This window comes from Zosterops lateralis (assembly GCF_965231275.1).
Source record: "Zosterops lateralis genome assembly, chromosome: 2".
Taxonomy (NCBI): Eukaryota; Metazoa; Chordata; class Aves; order Passeriformes; family Zosteropidae; genus Zosterops; species Zosterops lateralis.
This window is the reverse complement of record NC_139763.1, coordinates 68,399,007-68,415,649: the sequence shown is the minus strand read 5'-3', so window position 1 is coordinate 68,415,649 and position 16,643 is coordinate 68,399,007. Positions and strand designations below refer to the sequence as shown.

The 16,643-nt window shown below is 39.7% G+C and overlaps 1 protein-coding gene across 3 annotated transcripts in view; it reads right to left on the bottom strand.

The window, feature by feature from the left end:
- The window catches only part of STARD13 (StAR related lipid transfer domain containing 13), a 140,250-nt gene that overhangs the window by 57,312 nt on the left and 66,295 nt on the right, over window positions 1–16,643 (bottom strand). Inside the window, exon 1 of one of the 3 annotated variants that reach the window (XM_083855872.1) lies at window positions 14,205–14,237. The exons of the other annotated variants lie outside the window; for them this stretch is intronic. The gene's annotated coding sequence lies outside the window, so the exon portion shown is untranslated. Of the gene's footprint in view, window positions 1–14,204; window positions 14,238–16,643 lie in introns of those variants that run through there. 3 annotated transcript variants of the gene reach the window in all.

Genomic DNA, 16,643 nt, shown 5'->3' with positions numbered 1-16,643 from the left:
TTAAAAAAATAAATATAGCTGAATATTCTTCGAAGGAAATTTTTGCTTAATTTAAACGTTAGATATCATTCCAAATACCTTAAAAGAACTGCATACATATCACGGTAAAGAAAATTTTATTTGGCACTACTGGCTTAGGCATGGCTGTAAAGCCGTAAATCAGATGAAGTACGTATTTGGACCCTAAATTATTTTTGGACTTGGAAAATTCCAGTAATGCTATATTTTTACAGCAGTATATTCCTGTAACCTAGATCACAATCAAACGATACATGTAAAGTAATTTTCTTCTGAGGAAAAGATAAATTTAAACTCCTCCTGTAAGGGCCCCAACTGTGCAGTTTCACACTGTCTTAAAGAAAAAGGTTTTTCTCCTGATCAAAATTTTCAACAGATTCTTTGTCATTGAAATCACTGAAATCACTAAATACGTCTTACATTTATTTCTATCCTTGCTTTGCTGGATTGTGGCGTAAGGCACACATAGTGGCATGTACTATTGTACTATTTCCATAAGAAACAGATCTGAAAACGAACCCCACATCCTTCATCTCTCCTGTATTTTCAACAAAGTAGAGGATTCCTTAATGCTGGGCTCCTTTTTTGCTTTTATTTTCACAAGTATCTTTTTCTTCTGGCTCTCCAACTATGTTTTTAACTGTCTTGGTTTTCACAACTATCCCACTAATGCTCAGGATACTTCAGTGAATCTCTGTCAAATATCATTCCTCCATGTACTCTGTTACTGAATTTAGGAAAACGCTGAACTCCACTGGCTGTGAAGGCAGTCACATTTTCTTCACTGGATCTTATGCAAACACAAAGTAAGGAATAACTTGATAGTACTGGGACTGATAACAACTGCAGCCACATCCTGTAAAATGACCAGTTTAAAAAACATTAAAATAAGTAGCGTTGGCTTTTTCCTCCTCCCAAGGATGGCCATGCTCATTTTTATTTTAAAAATACTTCATCTAAGGAGTTGAAATAAACTACGGAAAATAAGGCCAAAGTGGAGAGTACAAGTTCATCTAATCTACTCTCTGTCAAAACCTGCAGGACTAATATTTACTCTTCCTTAGAGGAATCCTGGATTCAGGACAGTTTCTGAGATACACCTGACTAAACAGGTTGCTTTGGTCTCAAACCAGCTAGGTGGCAAATTTACAACTCTTTGCTGAAGTCGATGTTTTGATGATACACTTCCAGCTCTGTTCTCAGGAGGAGACATTAACTTGAGCAGTGTGTGGCTGGAATGCAGTGCTTACTTTTCCAGACCTTGCATTTAACTGCCCCTGGATTGCCACACCTGTAGCAGAAACTCCATAAACCTCTCTTATTTTCTTGCAAGCAGTATCTTATATTCCTGCCATGCTGGCATCTCAGCACCATTTGCATCCCTGCTCACAGAAATGGTGCCATTTCATGCAGTGCTGCTTTCCATGGTGTGTAAGGGGTGCTGGATGATAACCTCAGCTGCAGTGCTCAGATTTGTTAACCCTCACCTCTGATGAATACAACAGTGCAGATCTCCCCAAACTATCATGGCTTTGTTTGGATCAGAGGTCTGCACAAATGTGAGTTTCAGAAGGCAGAAGAGCTGATTCCAGGAAAGCAAAAACAACAGTGAATGAAAAGCTAAGAATATACTTTGGGTGAAGCATGGAAGAGGGAATTGCCAAATCCTCAAATAACGTTGTTTATTTAACAGTATCCTGTTGGGGGGAACTACGTAACTGCAACGACTCTGAGTAACTGTGCGTACTTATGTCATGATAATGTGCTGGACTGTCGAGAAAGTCTACTCTCAAGGGAGCAATATTTGTGTCAGGCAAATACTGTCTTCTAAATAGCCCATGGTTATCCCTCACAGGGCACAATGAACAAAATGTGTGTCTTAAATTATAATCTTAATGACAAATACCTCTCCAAAAGAATATTTCACAATGAATTTTTTTATCAAACACCAGACACTCTCACTAATAATAAATAACCTGAAGAGTACATTCCTGTTTAGTATCAGTAAAAATATCAGCATTTAGCCCTAAAAGCTTTTGCATTTAAAACCTTGTGAGTAGTTCACAGACAATGATGACTGTGTTTCTCTGCTTTGGCAAAAAAAGATATTCAGTCAAAGGTATTCTTGCTTATTTATAGCTCTTTGAAAAAACTGACAGAATTCGAAGAACAAAATCTCGCCACGTATAACCAAGTCTCTACATTTAGCTGGTGTTTGCATCTGCAGCACACATAAAGTAGTAAAGAAGCATTAATTAGTATTAATTACTTTTTGTCAAATTATTGTTTTTCTTCAATCTCGGCGCCTGAGCACTAATATGCCCCAGTAACCTTCCAGAGCATCAATGCAGAGACAGCACTCCTCCCCACTGCCTGCTCTTTTCTACTTCCTTCCCTTTAGAATATTTGAAGGTTGAGGTAGTAGAACACAGAGAAGATGATATTTAGTCTCTCTTCAAATACAGACAGAATACTGCTTTTGAAAGAAGGCAGTGTAGGCTTAGCCCAAAAAAACAGGTTAGTTTCTGGAAAATGTTTCAACTTGCACACAATGAGTGTGAACTTTACCAAAGACACCTCCTGTAGCACTAAACAGCAATAGATCTCCTTCCTCACTTAATACCTCAGTTTTATGTTTCAGTTTACAGTCTGTCTTGATAGTTCATCCTATGTGTGATGAACAAAATCAAAACAGAACTTCCAGAGAACTGTATGAAAAAAAATCCTCAAATGTTCTTTAGTACTGTTTTCCATTTTTAATGCTAAGGAAGATGTCATTGTGGTCAGATGACAGAAAAATACAGCTGTAAAAAGAATAATTTAGAAAAGTAGTCTTAGAAAATGCTGTTACTTAAGTGTCTGTCAAGGGGATGAGGTACAATTGCTCTGTTTCATTAATTTTTAATCACATCTGGCAATTGGCCTCAAAAGTCTCCAAGACTTTATGATGCCTCAAAATGAAAGGGCGAAATGCTCTCCTCCATCATTTTGGAAGACATCAGGACATCTGTGGTAAATGTAAAGGCCCTTCCAAAGCAGCCTGAAGGACTGAATGCTAAGGGAGCTGCTCGAAGGACAGCAATTAGCCATGACACCAGCAGCACCAGCTCATTTATATCACAATGATACCATACCCCTAAGGCAAATACTACTTTCAGGAGGAGATGAAAAAAGAAATTACAGCATCACAAATGAGACCCCAGGAATGTTAAGATGGAAGAACCTTAACTGAAATATAATAAATAGCTTTACTGTGAGGTTTTATCTTTATTTATTTAGTAATTGTTTCATCCATAAATATCCAAAATTTGTAAGTTATTTAGATCCATTCTGCCAGACACCCTCTCAAGTAATTTTCTACTGGAAAAACCTGAACTAGCCACTAACTAAAAAATTAAACCCCAACCATAGCCAGAATCTTTTTCTAAAAAGCACTCTCTGGACTTCCAAATCTGACTTTATCTATCTCTTTAATATAATTTAATAAAATGAGCACATAGAATTGATAACACTTTTGATAGTTTGCCACTGTTAAAGGTGGCAAAGTAGCAGATGTCTACAACAACTGTCACTTCATAGGTGCAATGTACTGATAAAATGTTAACCATCTGTGAGCTGTATAGGTGTTTACTATGCTTGATAAATTCAAACCGAATTCATCACTGGCTGGGCTGGAACACATTGGGGATGAACTGGTAGGGTGACTCCCACATTTTCCTCATGATGGAGAAGCAATTCAATTGTCAAATTGCTCAACAATTTTTCACTATAATAATTTTAAAAATTTGCAGCAAATCTAAAAATGTATAAAATATTGATTTCTTCCTTTACAACACAACTCGCAGAGCTTCACTCACTAATTTCTTCATAAGTCTTTTAATTTCTGCATGCATTATAGAATATTTGTAAAACTGCTTCTTCAAGAAATAATATTCGTACCAGCTATCTCTCTGGGACACTCTCCTGCCCCCCCAAATAATTTCAGAATCTACTGGCTAGTTTCAGTCGCATCTGACAGGAGAAGCCATGTCTTAAAGACATTATTTTTTTGAAAAGCTGGTGTTGAGTAGAGGAAAGTATACAAATTAGCATTCCAGTAAGGGAAAGTCATTTGTGGGGTGACCCACTATGCATGATGAGAAGCAGCAGACAATTGGCTGCAGAGCACACAGTGTCTGTACCACTCGAAAATATTTAGGAGATGGGAGAGAGATCTGGGAAGTGACATGGAGCAGGGGAAGGACAAGTTTCGGTGAGGTGGGAGAAAGGAATCCAAATTTGTAGGAAACCAGGCTGCACTGATGTCAGCGCTCAGAAAGCAGAAATTCATTTAGCTCAATTTTACAATAATGTCTAAGATGGAAATAAAGGTCAACAACCACTAGTCATCCCTGGGTAATGGGCTGTTCCAATTTTTGGCAGCTCCAGGATGACTCATGCGAGGAACACATCACTGCTGCATTCTTCGCCAGTGTTGCAGGAGTGACCACATAATGTCCCCATGGCACAATGTCCTCATACTGCTCTCAGCCCCATCCGTCCCTCACTCCCACTGCTTTCTTCGTTAGAAACTCCAAGAGAAAAAGATAGTGAGTGGCTGGGTCACTAAGAGCTCTGCAGCCTACCCCTGCCCTGAGCTATGTACATACTTGCCTAGGTAAAAAAAAAAAATCTCCTAAAAGAGTAATTTGCAAGAAAGGGCCTCGGAGCATCTTATTTCCCAGTCCTACAGATCTACCAAGCTCCAGCATGAATGTCTCTAAAAGAGACAACAAAAATGAGGACATACTCATGGCCATATCAAACCATCAAGCAACCAGCAATTCCCCAAGTACACATGAAATTCAACATCTCTGCAGACCCATCTTCTGTTTCACAAAACATTTCACAATGAAAGGCTGGATAAAGCCCAACTTTTATCCATACCAGCCAAAAATATGTAATGCATTTACAAGAACAAAGCTTTTAGTCATCATTTTTTGTGGTGTGAAGAGACAAATTTGCACAACTATTTTCATAATTTATATTTCATTACAAAGCCAAAATCAGAACCTTGCAACAGTCAGTGATGATCAAATGTTTAACGACAAACTAGCTGGTCCCCTACAGAGCTTACAGTCCTCACAGACAGGCAGAAAAGAATAAAAAACCAAAAGCATGGAGACTTACGGATGGTCATCCTACGAAGGGAGGAATTTAGCTCTTCTGAGCTAAATGTAGGAGAAGTGAGCTCAACTCACCCAGAACAAGCAGAGCCCAGGACTGCCTCTCTCTGGGGGGAGTGCTCTAATTCTTGGGCTATTATGCAAGAGGAAGATAAGTCACATCCATCTTCCAATGAGTAAAACCCAACTGCATGGAACTGCCAGCATTTATTTCCTATTGTTCCACTGTAATCCCAGTGGAAGAGGTATTTACTTGAATGAGGCAGACTGAATCATCCTTGGGTGGGTGGATGGATGGATGGATAGGTGGATGGGGTTGAGAGGGGGAACAGATCTTCCTTCTCAGATCTTCAGTAAGCAACTGCTGCTCTCCTTAGACTGTACAAGGAATTTAAGCAGTTGTGAGCAAATTGACTGGACCATCTGCTTAACCCCAAGTATCTAAATCCTGAATTAATTGGAGTGGGTTCTCCACAAGACGCATAGTCTCTCTAGCAAATACCACTGTTTCTTGATTTTTCAGACAAATATCATGGTATTGCTAATTACAGTGGGCCTGACTTTCATCTGGAATAAATTAGTCTTGTTGCTGTCTATGACTGACCTAGAAAACCCATGTAAGACTGCAGGATCCTCGCAAGAAAATGAGGCTCTCTGTTAGGTGCGGCCTTGTTGCTAGGAAGACCTGTTGCTGAATGTTTTAATCCAAAAGATTAAAAACATTATTTCACATTATGGTATCTGACTTAGCACGGTAAACAACCTTTAAAACCACAATGTAGAAATAGTCCCTGCTTGCCATCAATGTCAGACTATTTTCTCTTTTTTTCAAAATTATCCAGAAAAATACAATAGGATAGACCTAGGAACCAAGCACTTTTTCAAAGGTAGAACATAATTTTATCTTTACAACAGAGAACAGAAAAGCGTGGGTTTTCTCTGACTGTGGACTTCTTGTAATTTCCCTGAAGATAAATATTTAGATAGCAACCAATGGGATATTTAATTGTCAGGAACTATCATATTTAAAGAAAGTGCTAGAGATTTTCAGACTTGTTTTCCAATGCGTGTTGACAACCTATTCCCATCATTTACCTTTTGTATGACATATAAATACAACCACTGCTGTAATTTGTAAATTGTTAATATTAGGACTGTAGGGATGGCTATGCTTTCAGCTGTGCATAAAAAAATGAGACAGCTTTTACATCAACATCTGGCTGACCTTCATTACTTTCCCATCCATTATTTGTACTCCTCCTCTTTCTCCTTGGCCTCTCTATTTTTTTCTTATTGTGCTCCTGTCTGATTTCATCCAGGAAGCTGCACACCCTGACTGCTCTTGGCTCCTGTGATACTCATAAACCATGAGACAAATAAACACGGGGGAAAGGACAAAACCAAAGCAGGAGGAGTCTGCCAAACCTAGCTATGTGGATCCTCCAGCCGTGCACATAATTAGCCCATGGCACCATCTGAACCGAGACACAGCATCCTGCCTTCTCTTTCCATCCTCTCCCCTGCTCAGTTTGTGTGAAAATGAAAATTTCTCATAAACATGACCAGCACTCACAAAAGAAGGACTGGCAATGGGACAACTATTGCTAAATTGCTAAATGATACAGTCCTCTGTCAGGAACTAATCCATAGATCTGACAAACCCACAATGGGCAGAATAAGGGTGTAAGAGTTCTATTTCAGGAGCTATTCTCAGTACTACTTACTCTTTGGGGGAAGTTTTTCACATCACAGCTTATTTAAGTGTTAAATACGTTCTATAATAATATCTAGTTCAAAGAGATCCTGAGAAGTGTTGCTACTTGGACCTTCAGCTCTCTGGAGGAAAAGAACCCCAAAGGTATGTAATAACGGGAATTGCACAGATAGAGTCTCCAGTGGGTTACCAGTGAAGTTACAGATTAGATACTAGGTTAACATGGGCAGCAAAGGAAGTTGACTAAGAAATGCATGTATCAGTAGAAATGTATTTAATGACTTTATCAGCTTGCCTTTGTCAAATTCTCTTGAGTTTTGAGTTCAGCCACAGAAACACCCCCAAAAGGATCAAAATAATGTTATTTCTCATATCAGAAGAATAATTTTACTTGGAGAATAAGAAAATGAAACAACTTCTCATGAAGAAAAATGACCTTGTAAGATGATGCAGCTCTGAACCAAATTACACATATTCTACTAATCAATAAAATACAGTTGTCAAGGCAACACTGACATCAGAAAGTGAAATACAGAGGTCTGTCTTACATAAACACATACACATACCAATATGTTATGTGAACTTTTGTAATCTAGCAATGACTTCAAGGAAAAATATGTTTTTACAAAAGAACACATATTTTCCCAGGCTTGATAGATTCTTGTGTAAGAACTTTTATGAGATTTTAGACAAGTTGCATTTTGTTTGATAGTCTTTATTCTTGTTCTCTTTTTTTTAACTGGAAAAGAAAGGTTGCAAAAAACCCCTGCTCTCAGTGAAAATTTATTCTTGCTATAAAAGTGATTTAAAACAGTGACAATTGGATGGGAGTTAAAACTCAACCACAGCATTTGAATATTGATCCTGAACATAGTTCAGACTAAAAAAAAAAAAAGAATTTGTATATCCTATTTGCATTATATTATGCAGAGGGACAAGTTCTGAGTACAAAGACTAAATAAGAAAGGACTTTCTTTTCACACGTCTTACAATTCTCATTGTATGTGTTTTTCACATGCAAGCTCTGTTCTGCTGCCTTTTCCAACCACTATTATAAACCCAGTGAGCTGAGTGGAACAAATTACAGGGCAGAATGTTACTGAGTGCGACTACAGGTGATACCAGCCAGCCCCCTCTAATCTCTGATTTTGTGTTTAATTTGAACAGATCATTAGATTTTTTCCTAGCTTAACACCAGAACCTCTCAGTACATGTGCAGGCTGCTGGTACAGGCAGTTTCTTTCACTGTAGCTAAATAAAGTCTAGGCTTCCCAGCAACGTTCAGAACTTCTTGCTCCTTTTTGCAAAAAACCGTGGACAATACCTTCTGGTCACAGGATAGCACTTCATGGCTCTCTAAATTACTGCTAATGTTTCACCTACCTGTGTGCTCAGCCACCTGGAGCTGGCAGATATTTTCCCAACTTGGATGTCATAGCAACCAGGGCTGAGGAATCAAGGCAGAACTATAGCTGTCTATTGAATTTGCTCTGGAAGTTCTTGTGGACAATATAAATGTAATATAAATAAGTAATATGAAGCATGAGGATGTTCAACTGCTGCCTTAGAGGTCTGCAAGCATGCTCATTATAAGTAGCAGGCTTTCAAGACTCTATTTTCTGAAAGATGGTTTTCAAACAATTTTAAAAAATGAACTGGTTTAGCTCATTTAGCATCTAAGTTCACTGAAAAACTTGTTTGGAGATATCCCACTGAGATCTGGGTCAGCTTCCTAATTTTCAGTTCAGTTAAAAAATGAAGCTAAGTCATTATGCAGCTGTCTGAAATACTCTCGTAACTGCAAACCCATGGTGTTTTTACAAAGAACTGAGAATATGAGATAGTATTTTCAGGTATGTATAAGCAATTATAGTCCAAACAAAATAGTGTCTTCATTCCTCATTGGGTTAAGTGATGAAAAGACTGTCACATGTGATTACCTCTATTAATTTGGATTTATAAATTAGGCATGTTCCTGCACACCTATTAAATGCACTAAGTGCTAAATATTAAGATAAATCTACATCTTGAATTCAGTGGCTCAGAAGCACAAGAGAGGTGTATGTCACTGTGCCTCTATCAACCACATTCACTTTTTGTTATCTTGTGTACATATTCTTGCAAACCAAATTAATACAACAGAGCTGCTCATGCAGTTCATTAGCCACTGGTGGAGGGATGTGACAAACTAAACATCTCCTGAACAAATCTTTTAAATCTGCTCAGAGTAGTTGTGGATGTCCCATCCTTGGCAGTGCTCAAGGCCACACTGGGTGGGGTTTTGAGCAACCTGATCTAGTGGACAGTGTCTCTGCCCATGGCAGGAGTTTGGAATTAGATGATCTTTAGGTCCCTTCCAACCCAACCCATTCTATGCATCTATGAGTCTATTGAACCCTTCTGTGACAAGTGAGGGCCCATCTCCTGCTCTAGGTGTATCAGCTGGGATGCACAGACACAGGAGAGACACAGAAGGATCAATGCCTCAATGCTATGCTCTGCTGTGCTGGAAAAGAAGACTTAGAGGTTCCTGGAGTCTAGAAATGGGGGCCCCAAGGACCCAGGCAGCAGAAAGTAGGTGCAATCTCCAAGTATTACCCTGAAATTTAGCCAGCTGAGACCATGTGATGACTTTTCAATGGCACATCAGTGCTCATGGCTAGCAAAGGACTGCCATTTGCAGTTCCTGTCCCTGCTCAAAGCCTGTATAACAAGTGCTAGAGCACACAGTGCTCCTATTTCCCACAAAGTCACTCCCACATGGAGGGACATTTCACACTGAAGGGTAAGTTCAACATCACTTCTCTCAGCAACACCCCATGAAGATGCTCCAGCCACAAACCCCTTTTGCAGGATTGCTGGTTCCCAGGCTCCTTCTGCCCATATTGCTGGCTGCACTGGCAGATTTTAAGAACTGAGACAGCCTTAATTAGTGATTTCACAAGACCTTCCATTCATTTGCAATTCAGCAACTCAATTCCACCTTTTAGAGACATCTACCACTGGTTTTACCATCTCAGCAGAAGTTCCCTCCATCAATCCTTTCCTTTTGTCTATAACATCCACAGATATAAGAGGAAATTTTATGTGACACAGAATGATTCTGTTTTACTGAGTCTACTTGCCATCAAAAGTATCAATAAATCAACAACTAGAGGTAACAAAAGGAACAAAAACAATGCTTAGTGCTTGATTTAAATACATAAACCCTGGAACATTCAGAACTCAATGTCAGCCAGCCCGTCCATCCCTGTGCAAAATGTTTAAACAGCAAGTGAGCTTATCTCTTCTAGATGTGTTTGGTGGATGGAAAATGAATTTAATGTAGCTTCCCTGTCTTTTATCTGCCTACATCAGAACCCTATTATTATTTTAACCTTACAATGACTTAATTAAAATAATGTCCTAGCCAAAAAAAAAAATTGCCTGGGTGGTCTGAATATTATACCTCCGTATTTTTTATGAGGTGACCTTTCTAAGTTCAAGAAATGATGTTTGATCACTGTTTCTGAGTGGGAGTTTTGCTTGTGAGGATTATGAGTGCATTACAAGGAAAGCCTACTTGATTTATGCATAATTTTTCACTGGAGGTACAAAACAAGTAGCCATCAACTTAATGCCACTTAATGCTGAAGGCTTTAAAGGCTCACAAAAAGTCATCCTTTTTACAGAACAGCAAACAATCATGATTCTAGGTTAGGGTTATAAATGAGTAAGTAAACCACTTCTGCACTGCATTCAGTTGGCCCCCACTCTGAACTCATTTAGTACATAAAAGTGTGGCTGTTGCCGTATGTCTTGTGCAGACATTCAGTGGGTGGTTTCATAATGTTCCACAGCCTACAGAGCTCCTTTTTTTTTTTTAATCTGATTTACTGTTTTTATCAATATCTATAAGAAAACAAGAGGCAGCTGTAGCTCTACCACCCGCCCCATGCTTGTCACGTGCTATATTACAAAGTACAAAAAGACAAAATTTGTTTATAAATGGGATAATATGCAACATGTCTAAAATATGATCTATGAGACTTTATTTGTAAAGAACTTGCACACTCAGGAAGGCATTTTCTGGTGGCCACATGAAAAACGATTCCATGTAATGAAGAGATTTAAGAGCTGACTAATAAAAATGTAGGGACTGCACGGGCAGCAGACTAAATGGCCAGAGTCTGACCACACCACCCTACCAATCCTTATGGAAGAGAAATGATCAGGGGCTAAGAGTCCTCAAACGTGCTCCAAATTACTAGGAGAATGCAATCCCATTGGATGGAAAAGCAAACTTGCATCAGCTTAGAGCACTCTTTCCCCCTCCTGCCCAAATTCCAGATTAAAGGGAGACAGTGGACTCACAGTAGATCTGTTTACCAGCACTCTGTCTCTCTCTCTCTCTCTCAAGAGAGACCATATCAAGGACCCTGCGATAAAGACAGATCTAAAAAAGTAACTGGGGCACTAAATTTGTTCTGGATCATCAGACAGCTCAGCGGCATACCCAAGGAAGGTAACTGGTACCTTCCCCTGGAACCCGCGGCTCTATCCACTGTCCTCTTGAGTTAGATATACCAAAAAGCAGGAAAGGCTCAAACTAAAGTAATGAAGAGCATAAGTAGCTACACCTCTGTGAGGGTGCCAGCAAGGAACTGTTCTGTGGGAGGATAACCAAAACATGCAGCGTCTGAAAAGGAAGTGAAGGAAATTAAGGAAATAGAAAAGGTTACAATTAATCTAAATTCCTTAAACTTAAAAATCCAAATCAGAGGTCTACAGATGAGTAAAACCAAAATGTCTGATAGCCATAAGAACATCCTTAAAACACAGAAACAGAAAATCAGTGCACATCAAGATGGCATGAGGAGCAGTGAGACTGAAGAACCTGAGTGGGCTGAATGACAGATGCTGTCCACAAGAGAGGTGATGCTAAGTTTATTTTTGGGATACTGTACAGTGCTTAACTGCTCTGACTGCTCTGATAAAAATACTTGGTAAATATAGGAAACTTCCTCAGCAGCTAGGTACATCACAAGAATTTCTTGCTTGTTTATATTTTTCTTTATTTCTCTTTCTTTCTCTCTGTTAATGAAAAATGTCTTGACTGTACTAAGTGGTTATGTCTGGGAAACTAGATGTGGTGGGGGACACACAATAATTTTCCCTTTCTCCAGGTTTGTTATGGGATCTTGCATTGGACTTGGCATTGTAATCATTAGCAGAGGACCCTGTGAAGAGCCTAAAGGGTACTAAGTGAAGTAGTATTGTCAATTGAAAGGTCCATTTTCCTTTCCATTTTTGTTGACACAGAGCAGTGTTCTTACTGACAAGAAAACATATCCCCCACCCTTTTGTTTCATCATATGAAAATCTTGGCACTCATTCCCTGCAACATGAAAGCAAATGTCTGTAGACATGCCTGGTATATAACAAGTGCCTGTCATGCTGTGATGTGAACTGAATTGATTTGAAGGAAACACCTTGACAGACAGGCCATCAGAGCACACATAAAAATAACAGAGATATAAACGAATAACACTGATGTGCAGCATATCCCTGTTGTTTCTAATAAACTTGGCAAACTCTTTATTCCGTACAAATAAAAAAAATGACAGGAATTGTGGCTGTTTTAGCAACAAATGTCAGAAAAACCAGTATCACAACCCTACCGTACAAATCTCATGCTAAAGAGGGACAAGGTATTTCTGCAAGCCTCACACACTGAAAACAGACTTTCCCCCCAGACTTCCACAAAGTCTTTCCTCCCTCTTCAGTAACAGCACCCACCATCAGCCAAGCCTTTGGCAGGTTACAGAGACCTGTACCCATTTCTGTCCATTCCCCTTCAAACCTCTGCAAACCATAATTTCCAAAATGTGCCCAGCACTAGTGGAAGCACAACTTGCAACTCGCAGCTTTCTGAGACCCAGAAAAAAGCAGCAAACCTCTGACTGTGTGCAGTAGCAAATGCAGCAGCAAAACAAGTCCAGCATGGTCCTTTCAAAAAGTGCCAATAACCCCAAGCAGAACAGGATGTCAGGATAATGCAAAGAATCCACATTTTGCCCCAGTTGTCCCTGCCATAAGTCACTGTGACCCCTCCTCCTAAGTAAATGAAATCAATCAGCAGGGATTTCTGTAAAATACATAAAACAGTCATCTTCCAGACTCTACCAGAAGATAAATGGTTCCAGACATTGGACTGCAGCCATTTTCCCACACATGCTACAGTGTTTTGTCATCCATATTGGGCTATAATAGTGAGTGGGTTTTACTTTTTGGTTTTTTTTCTCAGTCAGCAGCCAATGCTTCTGCTTCTAACTCGTACACAAAAACCACAGCAACAAGAGTAATTTTTTCTGTACACTTTGTAATAGAACAGTTTCATTCCCAATTAGACAGACTGGGGTCTTGTACAGAACTTTGACACTTTTCTGCTACAGATAGTATCATCTTATCACTCCCAGCTGGAGCTCCACAAACCTTTTCAGGATTAAAGCATATCACCCCATATACATGCCACTGAAGTGAAATGAGCATGAAATTATGAGCAAAGCAAACCTTATCTGAGAACCTGCTAACAAGAAATAATAGGATTGCTTACAATATCTCATGTTGGCTTTTGTGCTAATTTCAAAGAAGGACACAAGAAAATGACAAAAGATGCATCTCAGTGTGAGTTTTCAATTAATTTTAACGTATTTTTAAGTAAATCCTTAATAATCTGTTAACATAAAATGCACTTTGGAAAGAACCATGGGGCTTTTTCATTATTAAGAAATGTGCAACCAAATTCTATCCTTAATTAAATCAGGAGTAATTTTATTAACTACAGTAGACTTAAACCTGACTTACTACATCAGTGTAACTGAGGGTAGGATTTACCCCCGGGGTGTTTATACACTGTAGTTACAGTTAGTTTAGATCTATTTGGGTGGGAACTCCTTTCCCCTTTCCAGAAAAAATATTCTTGCCTACCCTTTTTCACCTTGCAGCTGGGGCCAAAACAGCCTTTTCTTCTAAGATATTTTTCTGAAAGGTTACGAACAAATCCTATCCTCGACAGGAGGTGATCTTATTAAACAAAAAAACACCCTCTGAAGTAAGAGAAACCAGCAGTTTTAAAGTTTGTTTACAAGTTTTTAAACAAGCCACCTCAAACAGATAAGCTTATTTACATCTTAAAAATAAATAAAAACTTTAAGTAAAAGCTATTTAATACAGGAGCTACTTATGTCTGTTTTCAAAGCCGAAAAGCCCTTTCAAACAGTATCAGCTGCTGTATTAAACATCCCTGCTCCAGTATAGAAACTTACTGTCCACAGATATCCTTGGGCTCCACTGTACCTCTGAACCAAAATCACTTTCTTCTTTACTTCATTTTCTGCTCTCATGAAATCAGATTCCCAGTTCCTGACAGATGGCTCCTCTGTCACCGAGCTCTGCTTCCGCCTCCTTATCACTGCCAGCTAATACTTCCCCGATGCTTAGCTGTTGTCTGCGGAGCTGTGCTCTACATCATTTCTACTCTGATCAATGCTCCGCTTGGTTTTAGGTTGGTTTCTAGTCCCGCCTCCTGCTCTTGAAGAAACGAAAACTCACAGCTGGATTTTCTATAAATCATCCCTTTTAAGAGTGGCTGAGCAAGTATGGCAAATACTACAGCTAAGACCTGCTGCTCTATTTGAAACTTCAAAAACAATTCCTCACCTTAATGATGCACACATAAAAGTTAATCATGTACTAAAATCACTAATACTAAGAAATAGTGGCCAGATAATTGCGACCTTCAGGGCTTAGATGCTGATTAATGTAATACAAAACTCCTCTCTGTTCTGGGGTGGGGGGGGAGAGATATGGTAAAACCTACTGCCTCAGTGAACTGCTTTATATAGTGCTGTGCTTTGAACAGGAGCTTGTCATTCTTACAACGATAAATTTACATTTGCAATACAGAACTTTCTGACAGACTAACCCAGTGTACACACTATTTAGGCTAGCAGCCCTAAGCTGGAAAGAGACTTTACCATCACAGCAGCTCTTCTGAAGTGTGGGCAGGAAATACTTTTATTTTTGTGCACAGCACTAAGTGCACTGCACAGTGCTGAGCTCATTACCATGTTTAACAAAGCGTGGAGTATAAAAGCAAGGTGGTACCATAAAAGTAGCACTACGAACTTTGTTCCCATGAAAACAGCAAAACAGAGCTGAGTTTCTGTAAACTGTTAATTGTTCTAATCCTCCACCCTCTAGATTTTCTTAAGAAGCTGGGCTGTGGAAATGAAAAATGATTGGGCAGATCTAGATACAGTCTAAATGGGCTGGAAAATCCTAAAGTTTTCTCTAGGGTTATTCTATGGTGAGAGCTTCATCCCAGCTAAAGTGTTGCCAGGGCTAAAACCAGCTTCTTCCTTACTAACAGCTGCCTGTGTCCTGGTGGCCCATGAGTTCCCCTGATTGCTGCCCACACTGAAGAGCAGCTGAGTGGCTGCTGTAGTCTTGATCAACAACTCCTCGGGTTTCCAACTGGAGAAGTGTACAAGAGCAGCATGTGCCAACAGCGGCTCTTCCCCAAATGTGCCTCTCAACTCCCAGCAAGCTTGGACCTGTGGGCTTCTCCTGACAGCTGCTGGAGCTGGACTATTGCATCAGTAGTCTTCTATGAGTGGATCTCATCCCTTTTTGGGTCTTGTCCACCCTATCCTACCGTGTTCCAAAAATGCAGTGGAAAAACACCAAAAAAAGCACTTTTGTCTATTTATTCTGACTCTCAAACCACTTCATTACACGTCCCACAATTCTCCCAAGTTCAGTTTTTCCACATGATAGATGACTTTGTGGGCTTCTGTCAGATCCAATTTGACTGTCTCTTCCCTAAGCTGAAGAATCTCCTCTGTTTCATTCTGGGGCTGGTCAGCCTTTCTGCTCATCCCCATGGGAACTGCTGCTCCCATAGGCACTGCAGCCAGCCCTTTAGTTCACCTGATAGAAGCTGATGCCACAGCACCCAAGCTCAAACCTTACTCCCAGTCCATGATTGATATTGTTGAAAATATTCTCATGTTCTCTGCTTTCAGTTCTGCTGACAGTAAGTGAGGACAGTCAGTTGTCACCTTGTGATCTCCACCATGGCACGAGTGACCTGCACACAAGAATTTTAGAACAACCACAACCAGACTAATTTCCAAATGATTACTAGCCTGGCAGGCCAGGAGAAAGCAGTATGGATTAGGTAGCCAGGAATACTCTGAGCCAAGGACAACACCACTCTGATGCAGCTACTAGTCTCTTAACCAGCAGCCATAAGACACAGGTCCTGGGCCTCTGTCCAAGCTGTGACTCAGATCTGAAGTGCTGCAACGACAGTGCTCTCCTGTGGATGCACTGGTTCATCAGCACCAGTAATTTGATGATGGAGAGTGAAATGAGCATGGGTAGAGCAAGATCCCTGCCCCAATCCAAATATGTAATGGCAAATATAGCAAATCTGCTTTCCGGGTGCTGTGGTACATTCAGTACTTATCAGCTGTCAAAAAAACCTCACATAACCGATTAAAATTACTTGTTTGACCTTTAAAGTGTACGTGAAAATCCATAAATGAGACCCATCAGTAGTGCATATCCACTTGAATAATAATAGAATTTTGAATCCCTAGCAAAGGTTTCTAAAGAGATTAAATACTCAATACTACGGTGTGACATGTACTATATGGATGGAGATCTTCCAAGGACTTTTAGAGAGCATTTTGTTTAAT